Consider the following 16699-nt stretch of genomic DNA (forward strand, 5'->3'; position numbering starts at 1 on the left):
ATGTTGAGCATCTTTTCATGTGTTTGTTAGCCATCTGTATGTCTTCTTTGGAGAAATGTCTGTTTAGTTCTTTGGCCAACTTTTTGATTGGGTCGTTTATTTTTCTGGAATTGAGTTGTAGGAGTTGCTTGTATATTTTTGAGATTAATCCTTTGCCCATTGCTTTGTTTGTCATTATTTTCTCCCATTCCGAAGTCTGTCTTTTCACCTTGCTTATAGTTTCCTTCGTTGTGTAGAAGTTTTTAATTTTAATTAGGTCCCATTCATTTATTTTTGCTTTTAATTCCAATATTTTGGGAGGTGGGTCATAGAGGATCCTGCTGTGGTTTATGTCAGAGAGTGTTTTGCCTATGTTTTCCTCTAGGAGTTTTATAGTTTCTGGTCTTACATTTATATCTTTAATCCACTTGAGTTTACTTTTGTGTATGGTATTAGAAAGTGATCTAGTTTCATTCTTTTACAAGTGGATGACCAGTTTCCCCAGTACCACTTGTTAAAGAGATTGTCTTTTCTCTTGTATATTGTATTGTATATTCTTGCCTCCTTTATCAAAGATAAGGTATCCATAGGTGTGTGGATTTATCTCTGAGTTTTCTATTTTATTCCATTGATCTATATTTCTGTCTTTGTGTCAGTACCATACTGTCTTGATGACTGTGGCTTTATAGTAGAGGCTGAAGTCAAGTAGGTTGACTCCTCTAGTTCCATTCTTCTTTCTCAAGATTGCTTTGGCTATTCAAGGTCTTTTGTATTTCCATAGAAATTGTGAAATTATTTGTTCTAGTTCTCTGAAAAATACTGTTGATAGTTTAAGGGATTGCATTGAATCTATAGATTACTTTGGGTCATATACTCATTTTCACTAAATTGATTCTTCCAATCCATGAACATGGTATATTTCTCCATCTATTTGTGTCCTCTTTGATTTCTTTCACCAGTGTTTTATAGTTTTCTATATATAGGTCTTTTGTTTCTTTAGGTAGATTTATTCCTAAGTATTCTATTCTTTTTGGTGCAATGGTGAATGGAATTGTTTCCTTAGTTTCTCTTTGTTTTCTCATTGTTAGTGTATAGGAATGCAAGGGATTGAGACTGGTGTACTGGGATGACCCAGAGAGATGGGATGGGGAGGGAGGTGGGAGTGGGGTTCAGGATGGGGAACACATGTACACCCATGGCGGATTCATGTCAATGTATGGCAAAACCAATACAATATTGTAAAGTAAATAAATAAATAAACAAAACTGGAAAAAAAAAAAAACCACTAATACCTTATTGAGGCAGAGTGTCTCAGTTCTGGAAACACACATGCAAAGAAACCTCCCAGTCAGTTGAATCTTCTTTTCACTCTTTCTGGAGCTCCATGAGTTTGTCTGAGGGAATGAAAATTAAACAGTTTCCTTACAACTCAGAAGACAGGCAGGTGAGTGACTGGTTGACAGAAGCCTAAGTCAACAGAGGAGCAGGCAGGAGGAACATCTCAGAGAGAAAAGGAAAGTCTTATCTGTGGGCTTGCAAATAGCGAGGGATCTATGAAGATAATGAATTGTAAGATAGCAAAGTCCCTCTGATCTAGTTTGTGAGGCAAAAAGGCAAGGTGAGAGTTCCCACAATTCCACAAGATCACTTGAAAGGGAAAACACTCTGCAAGAAACAGCAAGCCTTGAGAGGGTGGAGAGAACAAGTTCCTAAAAATAAAACATTAGCTCAGCCAAGACAACCAAACATAATTTGAAAACGTCATTCTGATTCTTATTTCCCTTCCTACTTACTTCCTTTCTGGTGCATTATCAGAGGTAATTATTTTTATTCAGGGAGCAGCCAGTTAAACAAGTTTGACTCTGGGAAGTCAGTTCTGTGAGCACCTCTCTTACCAGACACGGGAGGAAGAAAGGGGCAGGTGACAGCCAGCTCCAGCTAGTGAACTCTGCCCAGAAACCAAACTACACACCCGCTGACACATACTTGAGCACAAAACATAAAGTTCTGTGTGTGTGTCCCCATGTAGAGTTGCTCAGGGTGGAAACTCCCAATGACAACACATAGCCATGCACACCTGTGTCCAAAGACCCAAGTCCATGCTCATACCCTTTCACTTAGACGTCACACTTATACAAAGCATTCACCTTTGGATGCAACGTGACTTTCTATTTCATTTCCAGAGCAAGGTTCTCACCATCAGTCTTATTTGATCAGCCCTTAGACAGTTTAAGGGCTTCCTAGGTGGCACTAGTGGTAAAGAATCCATCTGCCAGTGCGGGAGACAGACGGGCAAGAGATGTGGGATCAGTCTCTGGGTCAGGAAGATTCCCTGCAGGAGGGCATGACAACCCATTCTAGTATTCTTGCCTGGAGAATCCCTTGGACAGAGGAGCCTGGCAGGCTATAGTTGATGGGGTCACAAGGAGTTGGACACAACTGAGTGACTTAGTCCAGCACATACAGCACAGAGTTTAAAGACGCAGCCTAATAATAGGTAGCAATCAGATGAAATTGGACACTGGAGCAAGGAGATAAACCTATATTCTGTTGTTGTTTAGTTGCTAAGTCGTGTCCGACTCTTTGAGACCCCATGGACTATAGCCCCCCAGGCTCCTCTGTCCATGGGAATTTCCCAGGCAAGAATACTGGAGTGGGTTGCCATCTCCTTCTCCAGAGGACCATCCTGACCCAGGGATTGAACCTATATCTCCTTCATTGGCAGGCAGATATTTTACCACTGAGCCATCAGGGAAGTCCAATAAGATATATAGGGAAAGATATATATATATACATATGCATATGTATATACATTAGAGGAAATTAAAATAGGAGTTGGCTCACAAGGCTATGGAGGCTGAGAAGTCCTACAGTCTGCCACCTGCAAGTTGAAAACCAGGAAATCTGAGGCCATAATTCAACCTGAGGCTGGAGGCCAGAAAACAGGGGTTACAGGGTCTGAACTCCAGATTCTCCTTATGCCAACATCACATGGTCGTCACTGAAGCTTTGCAGTATGTTTTAAAATAATTAAGTTGCAGGGATTCCCTGGTGGTCCAGTAGTTAGGACTCAGCACTTTCACTGCCAAGGGTCTGGATTCCATCCCTAGTCGAGGAACTAAGATCCTATAAGCTGCTCAGTGTGGCCCCCCTCAAAAAAATTCAAATTATTAACTCTGAGTCCTACAGTGTTCTCTTTTTGAAGATTGTTTTGCATATTTTCAATCCCTTGTGTTCCTTTTTAAATGAAATTTAGAATCAACCTGACCATCCCTAAAAAAAAAAAAATCTGGAATTGTGGCAGAGACTACATTGACTGCATCTATCAACTTGGGAAGATTGTTGTCTTAACAATATTGAGTCTTCCTACTTCCTATTGGATGTCTTTCCATTTATTCTGTTATTGCTTCATTTCCTTCATTGATATTTTGGAATTTTCAGTGTACCAGTCTCATTTGCTATTGATAGCATTTACAGTTCCATGGCCTTGAGAGGATAATTAGAATCTGTGTATGATTGGGAGATACCACTGAAAGTTCTGTCTCTGAGAAAATCAGTTCTAGAACAGGTTGGACAGTACATGCCTCCTACAGGCTGGCCAGACATGCCATATATAAGATAATAGCAGTCCACAACTGATCTTTCTCATATCTGGATAATGATGGAGACTATAGAGCACCACTTCCTGTGGCTCTCAAGGTCAGAAACCAGTTTCTTTTTTTTTTTTTACTGTCCTGAGTTGGTTTAAATTTCTTAGGTTGCAATGAATTGGTGGGACTAGAGAGGGTATCCAAAGAATCACAGCTCTAAATTCCTACCAACAGGGACTAAAGACTTCACCTTCCAATGCAGGGGGTGCAGGTTTGATCCCTGGTCAGAGAACTAGATCCCATATGCCACAACTAAGTTTCTTGCCACAACTAAAAGGTCCATGTGCCACAACTAAGACCTGGTGAAGTCAAATAAACAACAAATATTTTTTAAATGAATAAATAAATTGCTTTCCAGATGTTTGTACAATAAGCTCTTTCCAATGATTACACTTTGGCCAGAGAAATCTATAATATACCAAATAAATGTATATAATTTTTAAGGAATGCACACCTATAATACTCATATATCCATTAAAACCTACAGGAAACTTTACCACACAAAGCCTACCAAAGCACTCAGATCACAAAATTCTTATATTCACTTGTAACAATAGTATTTCTCTCTACATCATTTTTGTCTCTGCAATTCTCTCTGAATACTAATACATAAATTCCTTGGTGGTTCAGTGGTGAAGAATCTGCTTGCCAGTGCAAGAGATGCAGGTTCAATCCCAGGATTTGGAAGCTCCCCTGAAGAAAGAAATGGCAACACATTCCGGTATTTGCACCTGGAGAATCCAATGGACAGAGGAGCCTAATGGGCTACAGTCCATGGGGCCACAAAGAGTGGGACACAACTCAGGAACTAAACAATATTCAATTATCACCTGACTTTGCTTGCCCATTCTGTGTCAATCTAGGAAGAGTTACAGCTGGATGCCAAACCTCCTGGGATGACCCTTCCTGTGGGTCCAATTCTTACCCATCTGACTATTAGAAGAATGTTCTAAATTTGTGACCAAACTCTGTCTCCTTCAACTATATCTCACTAAGTGAAGCGAAGTTACTCAGTCGTGTCGAGCTCTTTGCAACTCCGTGGACTGTACCCTACCACACTCCTCCGTCCATGGGATTTTCCAGGCAAGAGTACTGGAGTGGGTTGCCATTTCCTTCTCCAGAGGATCTTCCCAACCCAGGGATCGAACCTAGGTCTCCTGCATGGTAGGCAGATGCTTTACCATCTAAGCCATCAGGGAAGTCATATAAAAAGAAAAAAGTATGTTGGCTACTGCTTCGTCTCTTAATTGGACTGTAAAATCCTTAGGGATATAAAACACTCCTATATGCCTTATGCTTTCATGCCATTGCCTCTCAAATTATTTTTAAAGGCTCCCTTCTCATCCATGACTCCAGCTCCAGGGCTCTAATAAATGTTGACAGCCCCTGTCTGAACAGTGGTCAGTGGTTTATGGGGGAGAAGTCTACCTCCCCTATAGTCCTTGAAAGTGAAAGTGTTAGTCGCTCAGTCATGTCTGACTCTTTGTGACCCCATGGACTATAGCCTGCCACCCTCCATGTCCATGGAATTCTCCAGGCATGAATACTGGAGTGGGTTAAGTTGGTCTAGTTTTCTTTGACTGTGTCTCATTTCTTTCCTAAACAAAACATTTAATTTCATTTTTAATATTTGTTTATTTATTTGGCTGCTCCAGGTCTTAGTTGTGGCGCTCAAGATCTTTGGTTGTGGCATGTGGGCTCTAGTTCCCTGACCAGGGATTGAACCTGGACCCCTTGCATTGGGAATGCTGAGTCTTAGCCACTAGACCACCAAGGAAATCCCTAACTTCATTTTTATACAAAGTATTTCAGACAATGAATAAAGAGCTGGAAGATTTCAAGTTCTCTCTTCAGTGCCATGTATTGCTAAATGCAGGGCATTGGAATCAAGGGTCCAGGGAGGCTGTGAAACTGTTAATTCTGATAACTGTATTTGGTGATTGGAAAATATGTACATAGCCTGCCTACAGTTTATACATACCTATGGTGCCAAATCTCCCAGGCAGGACTCTAATTAAAACAACATTACTGCCTCATTTGTGGTTATCCTTCCTTGTTTTTTCTCTTTTCATTTGCTTCTGACTTTCTATTTGCATATTAAAAAGTGTAGTTTGGGACTTCCCTGGGGGTCCAGTGGCTAAAAACCCACCTTCCACCATGGGGTGTGGGGGAGAAGGGAGGGAGTTTCCCTCGTGGCTCAGTGATAAAGAACCTGCCTGCCAATGCAAGAGACACTGATTTGATCCTACAGGCCTCGGAGCCACTAAACCTGTGCACACAACCATGGAGCCAGTCCTCAACAGCCAGGGAGCGGCAACTACTGAGCCTGCACACCTAGAACCTGTGCTCTGCAACAAGAGAAGCCACCACAATGGAAAAGAAGCCCACACACCACAGCTAAGGAGTAGCCCCTACTTGCTGCAACTAGAGAAAAGCCTGCATAGCACAAAGACACAACACAATCAAAAATAAATAAATTACTTAAACTATTTTTTTTTAAATCTACCTTCTAATGCAGAGGACACCAGTTCGATCCCTGGTCTGGGAACTAAGATCCAATATGCTGTGTGAAATGGCCAAAAAAAATTTTTTTTCCTCCTTGAACTGAGAATCTAAAGGGAGGAATAGAGCTATGAAGGAGACACAAATAGGAAGAGAATGAGAATAAAATGGGAAGTAAAATCTACCCCAAATGTTTGCAAGACTGCAGTCTAGAGACAATAAAAGTTAATAATCACAACTGGCATTGAACTAAACATTCATATTAGTTCTCCCAACTCATACATAGTTACAATCCAAGTACAATGCATATGTTTTATTACCCACAAAGACAGTTTATTTGCAACAATAACACAACTCTCACTGGTGACATTTCTTTTCAGTTAGCACAGGGATATCACAGATACAATTAGCAATTCACCCATGAATGTCCAGAAGAAACTCTTCTTACCAAAATATATCTGCAAATAGAACTTTAAAAATTCAACACATGCTCCTGTACTCTGTCTGCCTACATGTTGTGAGAAATTCCTTAACAGACTGTATGACACCTGGTCCCATCTAGTAAGGTGTTAAATCTGTTATGCCAGCCTCGCTCTCAAGTTTACCACCCACATTTCAACACAAGTGGATCTGCCAATCACATTCTTTCCATATAGACAAGTGACCTGTGGCCTATAGACAAGTGACCGCGCTGGGTTAAGGGGGTTATTAACAGCTGTTGGCTATGGGGCGGAAGATGTGTGTGCAGGCTAAGTCACTTCAGTTGTATCAGACTCTTTGTGAGCCTATGGACTGTAGCCCACCCGGCTCCTCTGTCCATGGGATTCTCCAGGCAAGAATACTGGAGTGGGTTGCCATGCCCTCCTCCAGGTGATCTCCCCAACCCAGAGATAGAACCCAATCTCTTTTGTCTCCTGCAATGGCAGGTTCGTTCTTTACCAATAGTGCCACCTGTGAAGGCAAGGGGCAGAAGACAAAAAGATTCAAAGTGAGGAAGATAAAATATACGGAGATGACACCCTGAGATGGGGGCCATCTGCCTTCTGGTTCAGTCGCTTAGCCTTCCTGTCTCTTCTGCATCGCCCTCACCCCGAGCTGTCTAGCCAAAAATAATTCACTTAATAAATAGAGTGGCCATGTTAAGTTGAAATCACAACAGAGAAGAACTGCTCAAATCTAGAGGACTCCAGAGCTACTTTACTGACTGCTTACTTTAACTGAGCAGTCCTTCCTGTTTTCAGGACCAATAAGCATACTGATGAAGTACAAAGTGCATGTATCATGCTAGGCACTTTCACACTAGGAGGAAGCTGAGGTTCAGAGAGAATAAGTTCTGATTTAGCCTGGGTTTAAAAAAAGAGAGAGAGAAAGTAAGTAAACTTCCAAGAAAGGTTTCATATGTAGTTTTTTTTTGTTTGTTTTTTGTTTTTTCCTTTTGGCCATGCTGCTTGTGGGATCTTAGTTCCCAGACCAAGGACGGAACCCGCACCCCTTCAGCAGTGAAAGTGCAGAGTCCTAGCCACTGGAACACCAGGGAATTCCCCAGGCCCCAGCCCTTTAACTACAAAGCCAGTGTTCTTTAAGCTGCTTCATTACAAGTGTGTCCTTGTCACTCAAATGGACAAGACACATAGTGTCACAAAGGGGTTATGTCAGAATCCAAAGCAATCATGAAAACCACAATGCTGAAACTAAATTTCACCAACAAATACACCATAAATTGGAAAGAACGTGTGAGCAGAATCTGCCTCTGTGTTCTTCCCTGTTACCTAGGAGCATGTCTGAATGTCTGTCTTCAGAATGCATTCGGAAAATAAGCATAAATCAGAATTTGCTTCCTCAGTCCAAGCAATTTCCCAGGCAAGAGTATTGGAGTGGGTTGCCATTTCCTTCTCTAGGGGATCTTCCCAACCCAGGGATCAAACCCGGGTCTCTTGCATTGCAGGCAGATTCTTTGCCATCTGAGTCACCGGGGAAGCCCAAATTTGCTTCCAGTACTTACCAAATGATGGAATTCAGGATCACTTGCTTTGTTTGTTCATTTTCCTGGATCTGAGCCCAAGCCTATTTCTATCTTCCGTTTTAGGGGGAAAGACCTAAATTCAGACTTCCACTGTGAGCCCCGGAGGGGTTGAGGTAGGGAGTCAGGAAGGGGTCAGAATCCCCAGGGGACAGAGCACACAAATCATTCAAGACACCCTGCCAGGTATCAGAGAGCCTCATGCTCCATCACCCTCCTGACGCACGCTCCGGAGTGGACCAATGAACAGAAGTGGCGGCTCTCTTTAAGCCCAGAGACTTGCACAGATAACCCGCCTCTCTACCCAGCGATATCTCCTGGTGGAGATGAGGCGGAGAGCAGAGGAGTTACCAGCATATGATTCACCCTTCGGTTCTTCTCAGATAGGAAGGATTGTGACTCTTCTGATCTCCACCCTCCTCCTAGAGACCTGGGGCTTGAAATGCCCTTTGAACCATAAAAAAAAGGGGGGCTCCGTTATGCTGCCTGAAAGTCCTGACCACATTCAAACAAATTATTTTGACAGTAAGACAGAGCGTTATCAGCTTTTCTTGCTTCGTTTACATGTCAGGAATTTTCACCTCTTTCAGAATTCCTGAAATACATGTGATATACAGTAGAGATGAGAAAGTTTTCTAAACTTTATCTTGGCTCCTCCTGAAAACCTTGCTCCATAGGGGAAGAAATGGAATCCAAGATAGGGAGCCCCAGGACACCTAGGGAAATCAAACAGCATCAGATTTTAAATATCATTACCAACATGAACACATTTTGTGTCCTTTCAAGTGTTATATAAATTCAAAAGGGTTTTAATATAATTATCATTTTACTTATAACATGGCTGATTTCATAACCCTCCATCTACTACATGCAAACTTCAAAAGTTCAAAAATAATATATCTTAAAATATATGCTGGCTATTTTCTCTTCCTGGGATTACTGTTGTTCAGATGCTAAATCATGCCCTGCTCTTTGAGATCCCATGGACTGTAGCTGGCCAGGCTCCTCTGTCCATGGGATTCCCCAGGCAAGAATACTGGAGTGGGTTGCCTTCTCCAGGGGATCTTCCCGAGCCAGGGGTTGAACCAGCATTTTCTGCACTGCAGGCAGATTCTTTAACGCTGCACCCCAAGCACAGAATAAGCATTAGTGATAAGAAAGAAAAGCCAAGAACACACAACCACCACCTGCTCTCAGCACAGAGCTGCCTCTGACCCATCCGTGCTCACTTTCTCCTACCTGAGACCAAAGATGCCTGTACCTGCTGCTGGCGACTTGTTTCACATGCCTGGCTTCTGCCACTGCCATTCACACTGCATTTCCAAGGACTAGTCCCCACTTAGCCATTCACCCTCCTTCTAAAAAAGGGGCTTCCGAATGTCAATTACAAATTGGCGCCTTACCAAGAACATTGCCAACAACTGAACAGCAAAGGCATTTGCTGTCTGCCTCCATGGAGATTGAACCCCCGGCTGCTATAGCTGTTGACCTTCAACAACCCCTGAGGGAGTTAAGGGTGGAGTGACGCACTCTATGCTCCAGGGAATCTGGTGGGACAGGTCTTTAGATAGTTGGATACTTTTAGGAACAGATTTTATGATCTCAATCTTTGCATCTCCTCATATCTAGAGAATTATCAAATCCCTTCATGGTGACATCAGATCCTCATGACTAACAAAAAACCTTTTGTAAAATGACTGCTTCATGGTATTGAACTTCCCCTGCACCAAAACCTTATATATTGACCTTTCCCCCACTGCCGCTTTGGAGCAGTCTCTCAGAGCTATCTGAGATGCTGCCTCCTGGGCTGTAGTCCTCATTTTGCCCCAAATAAAATTTACCTCACAACTCTCAAGTTGTATATCTTTTTTTTTTAGTCGACACAGAACTTTAAATATCTTTGGCAGTTTCCGCCCCATAAAGTGTTGTCCTGCCTTTCTAGCCCACAGCCCTCTGCAGAGAAAAGGGCAAAAAAAAGGCAATCTGCAAAAGATCTCAGGAACGCACGCACACGCACATGTACGGTTTCTCATTCTCTGATAAATCAGTCCCAGACCCAGGCAGGCACAATCAGGGAGTCAGCTCAGCTGTCTGGTAACCTAAGTGCTGTGTCATACAAGGTGTGTCCTCCTAAGGGCTCTAGACATAGAAGGGAATTTCAGGAAAACAATAACAAAGGCCTGGCAAGAGGAAAAAGGCACCTGTGGGAAAACATCACCGTCTCATTCCACAAGGAAATCCAACTAGTCCATCCTAAAGGAAATCAGTCCTGGGTGTTCATTGGAAAGACTGATGCTGAAGCTGAAACTCCAATACTTTGGCCACCTGATGCGCAGAGTTGACTCATTGGAGAAGACCCTGATGCTGGGAAAGATCGAGTGCAGGAGGAGAAGGGGATGTCAGAGGATGAGATGGTTGGATGGGGAGCATCAGCACTGACCTGGTGTTATGATTACAGAGGCAGAGTTTTCAATTTCTAGTTCTGTGTTGGTAGGTAATTCACCTACCATATTGCCTGACCTTGTCATTCCTTCTCATCCTAATTTTGGGACCAGGACACCTGCTTCTCTCCTGGGGGTAGTAAAGAACTACAGATAGCAGGAGGAAATGAATGACACTAGAAGAGGGGCAGGCCAGCTAAGAAGTCCACACACCTAGTCTCTCCCCCTCAACTCTCTAATTCCGAAGGTTCGCTTGCAACTGCATCTTGTGACCCACATCATGGTAGCCCCACCAGTTTTCATTCCTGCCCCTACCTCTGCCTGTGATTTCCTATGGGGTAATCATAAGAGCTTCCCCGGTGGCTCTATGGTAAAGAATCCATCTGCCAATTCAGGAGACTTGAGTTCAATCCCTGGGTAGGGAAGATCCCCTGGAGACAGGAATGGCAACCCACTCCAGTATTCTTGCCTAAGAAAACCAATAGATTGAGGAACCTAGTGGGCCACAGTCCGAATTGCTTGCTGATGGCATTATGTTTTCTAGCTGGGAGAGAGCTAAGTTGGAACTTTTGGAAACAAAGTTAATATATTGTCTCCATCCAACTGTGGCAAGTAGAAGGAACACAGGGACCAAGGTCAGGAATGCAGGATCAATTTATCTCGATCTTCCAACGTCTTGGTTTCCTAATCTTTAATCTGAGATTATCATGAGCACTTACCTCAGAGTATTCTAGTGAGAATTAATGAGAACGTGAAAATGTTCTTCAAAGGAACAAACTGTGCCATTTGCAGAGACTAATATGGACCTAGAGACTGTCACACAAAGTGAAGTTAGAAAGAGAAAAATGGCATTGTTTATTAAAGCATATAGGTGGAGTCTAGAAAAACAGTACAGATGAACATATCTGCAAAGCAGAAATAGAGACACTGACATAGAGACAAATGAACACCAGGTGGGGAAAGGGCTGGGATGAATCAGGAAATTGAGACTGATTTATATATACTACTATGTATAAAATACACAACTAACATTAACTCAGGGCTCTGTGGTGACCTAAATGGGAAGGAAATCCAAAAAAGAGGGGATATAGGTATACCTCTAGCTGATTCACTTTGCTATGCAGCAGAAAATAACACATTGTAAAGCAACTATACTCCAGTAATTTTTATGGCAAAACCCACCACAATATTGTAAAGTAATTAGCCTCCAATTAAAAAAATTAAAAACTGATGCTAAAAAGGTAAGAGTAATAAAGCTTCTAATGTAAAAAAAAAAATAGTAATAGTTACACCTTCCTCTTCCAGCAAGAATTCATGTGTGTTTACTTTGTATACATAATTACTTTTGGATACGTAATTACTTTTATATAATTGTGTAGACATAATTACTTTTCAGACCAAAGGTTCCAACTCAGTGTACCTAAATAGCACATTCTACCTGACAGTCTCGAACTAATTTCTACTGCCCCACCGCGATGATCTCAAGACAGTGTGGCTTTCCTTCAAAGCACTGGCATAGATGTGGATATATTCCCTTTCCTCTAACACAGGCTCCATATAGTGAAAGTGCTGAATGACTTCCTTAGTATTGCCCTTCCCTTCTCCAGGGGATCTTCCCAACCCAGGGATCAAACCCAGGTCTCCTGCACTGTAGGCAGATTCTTTACAGCCTGAGCCACCAAGGAACCTAATGGAGGATCAGTTCAGTTCAGTCACTCAGTCGTGTCTGACTCTTTGCAACCCCATGGTCCGCAGCACACGAGGCCTCCCTGTCCATCACCAACTCCCGGAGTTTACTCAAACTCATCTCCATTGAGTCGGTGATGCCATCCAACCATCTCTTCCTCCTGCCTTCAATCTGTCCCATCATCAGTGTCTTCCAATGCATCAGGCAGCCAAAGTATTGGAGTTTCAGCTTCAGCATCAGTCCTTCCAATGAACATTCAGGACTGATTTCCTTTAGGATTGTCTGGTTGGGTCTCCTTTCAGTCCAAGGGACTCTCGAGTTATCTCCAACACCACAGTTCAAAAGCATCAATTCTTCGGCACTCAGCTTTCTTTATAGTCCAACTCTCACATCCATACATAACTACTGGAAAAACCATAGCTGTGACTAGACAGACCTTTGTTGGCAGGATAATGAGGATAGTTGGAAAATAAATTCAGTGAACAAAAAATGCAGAACCACTGTGTGTGGTCACTAATGTGGGTGTGGATGAGGAAAGTACGTAGGCGTTATTTTATTAAATAGCAGAGAACAATTCTACTGGCTTGTTATCTTAATATAGACTCAGTGCAGCCACACAGTGGCCCCACCTCAGCTGTGCTTCCTGCTCTGAACTCACATGCATGAGAAAGGTGCTTTGTTTTCAGATGCGCCTTTGCTTGAAGTCATTTATATCTTCCATAATAAAGACCCAAAAGGCATAACCCTAGGCTTTGGCTACCTTTCAGTATTTTTATTACAAGTCTCAGAAGTATAGCCCAGTGAATTTTGAAACACAATATATCCATATTGTTGTTGGTTATTTTCTCAGTCACGTCTGACTCTTTGCAACTCCATGAACTGTAGCCCACCAGGCTCCTCTGTCCGTGGGATTTCTCAGGCAAGGATACTGGAATGGGTTGCCAGTCCATACTCCAGGGGATCTTCCCAACCCAGGGATCGAATCCCTGTCTTCTGCATTGGCAGGCATATTCTTTACCATTAAGCCAGCAGGGAAACTCCAATATACCCGTTTCTGCCATTAATTAGCTGTGTTCTCTTAAGCAAATTGCTTAATCTCTCTTATCTCTCTTAATCTCATTTTTTTCATCTGTTAAACTGAGTTTATAGTATTATCTATTTCCAAGAGTCACTGTAAGAATTAAATGATACTTAGAACAATACCTAGCACATAACAAATAATATTTATTACTAATTATTCCTGCAATAATTATATAAATAAAATATTCCCATAATAATTACTACTATTATTTTTCAAATTATGAAATCTACAAGTGATTTCTCCTTTTGGATAAGATTTTCATCCTAGGCAGTATTAATATAATGACATAATACCACAATTAGAATACTTATATGGCTATAGATTATAGGAATAATAAAATTACTTCCTGAAATTTAAATTTAATATGGGCTTCCCTGGTTTACAGAAGGGACTTCCCTGGTAGTCCAGTGGCTAAGACTCTGCACTTCCAATGCAGGGTGTCTGGGTTCAATCTCTAGTCAGGGAACTAGATCCACATGCCACAACTAAGAGTTTACATGCTGTACCAGAGACCCAACACAGCCAAATAAATAAACTGATATTTTAAAAAATATCCTTACAGTAAATATTACCTAGGTTTTTACTACAATTTTCTCACTTTCCTTCTGAGAAGTACCTGCTTTTTATAAATGTTAAATTTTCAACTCTCCTGCTCTCTTTTATAAATTGCTACATGGTTTGAAATTTAAATATCATATACTTAGAATAAAAGTAAATAAAACAGATTTCAGATTTCCTTTTCCAGACTCTAACCACCCCCAATTTAAAACCAGTGTGGTCAAAGGAACTTTGTAAAAGTTTCAAAGCCCAAGATGATGCATCAATTAAATCAGAATCAAGAAATAGTCTTGGGAATGGGAGCCAAGTCCTGGGATCTGTTAAAGCTCCAAAAGTTAATTTCAACATGGATCCAATTTCGGGAACTTTGCCTTAAACCCTCATCACCTTCCTTTCTTATTTAACACAGATGTAATCCATCAGGCTCTAATTTAATAATAAAGTTCTAGATTGGCTGCTGTGTTTATTATCCTCTCGCTCTTGCTCTCTCTCTCTGGCCAAATTTTATCACTTCCCTGTGTTTTAATTCCTAATCTATAACATCATGGATTATGATTATTTTTGCACTATCTAATTAGAGACATTCTGATAAATGAGATAAAACATGTGAAAGGACTTTTAAAGTTTTAGAATAAAAGGATTTCAGAAACCAAAGGTAGAATTATTCCCCTCCCAACACACACACACACACACACACAAATATACATACACACACATACACACATATACATACTCATATATACACACATGTACACATGCATGCATAAACATATGTACATACATACACATATATACACACATACACACAGGCCCACTGCCATCTCTTCTAAAGAATCCTGGCTTCCCACAGGTAAAGCTTTTCTATAGTAAGACCTGGGGAACTGTTGAGCCTTGTCTATATATTCCAGAGAACTTCAAGACAACTCTGCTCACTGCCCCATCATTTACTAGTCATACTTTTTCTCCTTTCATATATCACTGGGGCTTCTCAGAAGGCGTAGTGGTGAAAAATTTGCCTGGGGCAATGCAGGGGCTGTAGGAGACCGTGGTTTGATCCCTGGGTCAGGAAGATCCTCTGACTTAGGAAATGGCAACTCACTCCAGTATTTTTGCCTGGAGGAGTCCATGGACAGAAGGGCCTGGCGGGCTACAGTCCTTGTAGTAGCAGAGTTGGACACAACCAAGCAGCACTTGTGCATCTTTCCCTCAAAATGGCTATGTAAACAAGTCCTTCTACTAGAATCTCGGTTTGCTGTCAATAGATTGAGATCTATAGGAAAATCAAGAAATTAAGTGTACCTCCACAAAGATGCAAAAAGCGGTTTAAATCAAAGTGATGCAAATATTGCCTGAAACACCTGCTCCTGGGTTGTTGATTCATCCTGGGAATAAAAATGTGGCAATGACATGAACTTTACTTGATCTTATTTTGCTTGATCTTACTTTTTGAAATGAAAGAACAAAAGATGGGACTTGCCTGGTGGTCCAATGGCTAAGACTTGAGCTCCCAATGCAGGGGGCCCAAATTTGATCCCACATGCCACAACTAAAAATCCTGCATGCCTCTACCTGATGCAGCCAAATACATAAATAAAAAAATAAATATTTTTAAAAAGAGCAATAAAGGATTAAAACAAAGAGAAGACAAGAGAACAAAAATCATGAGGTTTGTGTCTACACTCAAGAGCAAAACCCTCAGAATTTTTGCCTAACATTTATTTAACTGAACAACGAAAATATATTAAGTACTGTTCACCATCCCTTGCTCCCGTTTCCTACGTTTGAGCTTCCCAGGCGGCACTGTGGTAAAGAATCCGCCTGCAATGTGGGAGACCTGGGTTCGATCCCTGGGTCAGGAAGATCCCCTAGAGGAGGAAATGGCAACCCACTCCAGTATTCTTGCTTGGAAAACTCCACGACAGAGAAACCTAGCAGGCTACCATCTATAGGGTAGCAAAGAGTCAGACACGACTGAGCACACAATGTATTTTTAGACCTTTTTCCAGAACCCAGGTAAGAAGATTCAGTTTAGGCATTCCACATTATCTCCCTCCTTTCCCAATAAACCCAGGCTCTTTCTCTGAATGAGCATGGAGCGGAGTTCAGACAATAAACCAATTGAAGCAATCTGCTTTGGACTCCACCCTTAACTGATACAAATTAGCACAGCTTTCTTGACACTGGTTTGTGCTTCCTACTACTGCCTGGTACATTTTATGGCATATAGTTAAAATGGCAAACACTTATACAATGCTCACCACCTGTCAGGCACTGTTCTAAACACTTCACATAAAGATGAAGGAACTGTGTCACAGAGAGGTTAAGTAACTTGCTCCGGATCACACAGTTAGTAAGCAGGGATTTGGAGCTTCAGCCCAGGATGTATGGTTTTAGAATAAGTGCTTTTACTTTACACTATACACTGCTCCTCTAACAGATTCTCAAAAATAATTATTTAAAAAATTAAAATTGCCTTTAATATTGCTTTTGTGGGTTTTTTGGGAAATAAAGTTTACAAAGCATAAAATGCACCCTTTTAACGTGTACAATTTAGTGGGTTTTAGTATACTCACAAAGTTGTACAACCGTCACTGCTATCTAGTTTTAGACTATTTTCATCACATCCCTTAAAAAAAACCCTGTCCTAGGGGCTTCCCTGGTGGCACAGTGGTAAAGAATCTGCCTGCCAATGCAGGAGACACCAGTTTGATCCCTGGTCCAGAAAGATCCCAAGTGCCGAGGAACAACTAAGCCCATGTGCCACAACTATTGAGCCTGTGC

At 41.6% G+C, this 16699-nt stretch overlaps 1 protein-coding gene and 1 non-coding gene across 3 annotated transcripts in view; both read right to left on the minus strand.

Annotated features, from left to right (window-relative positions):
- The window catches only part of STYK1 (serine/threonine/tyrosine kinase 1), a 50714-nt gene that overhangs the window by 20171 nt on the left and 13844 nt on the right, over positions 1–16699 (minus strand). For both annotated transcript variants that reach the window (XM_070453627.1, XM_070453628.1), the window contains exon 2: positions 1272–1373. The gene's annotated coding sequence lies outside the window, so the exon portion shown is untranslated. The remainder of the gene's footprint in view (positions 1–1271; positions 1374–16699) is intronic.
- On the minus strand, positions 4757–4828 carry TRNAG-ACC (transfer RNA glycine (anticodon ACC)). The gene has a single exon. It is a non-coding gene; the product is annotated as a tRNA-Gly (tRNA).

The sequence above is a fragment of the Odocoileus virginianus genome, chromosome 23, assembly GCF_023699985.2.
Source record: "Odocoileus virginianus isolate 20LAN1187 ecotype Illinois chromosome 23, Ovbor_1.2, whole genome shotgun sequence".
In the NCBI taxonomy this organism is placed as follows: Eukaryota; Metazoa; Chordata; class Mammalia; order Artiodactyla; family Cervidae; genus Odocoileus; species Odocoileus virginianus.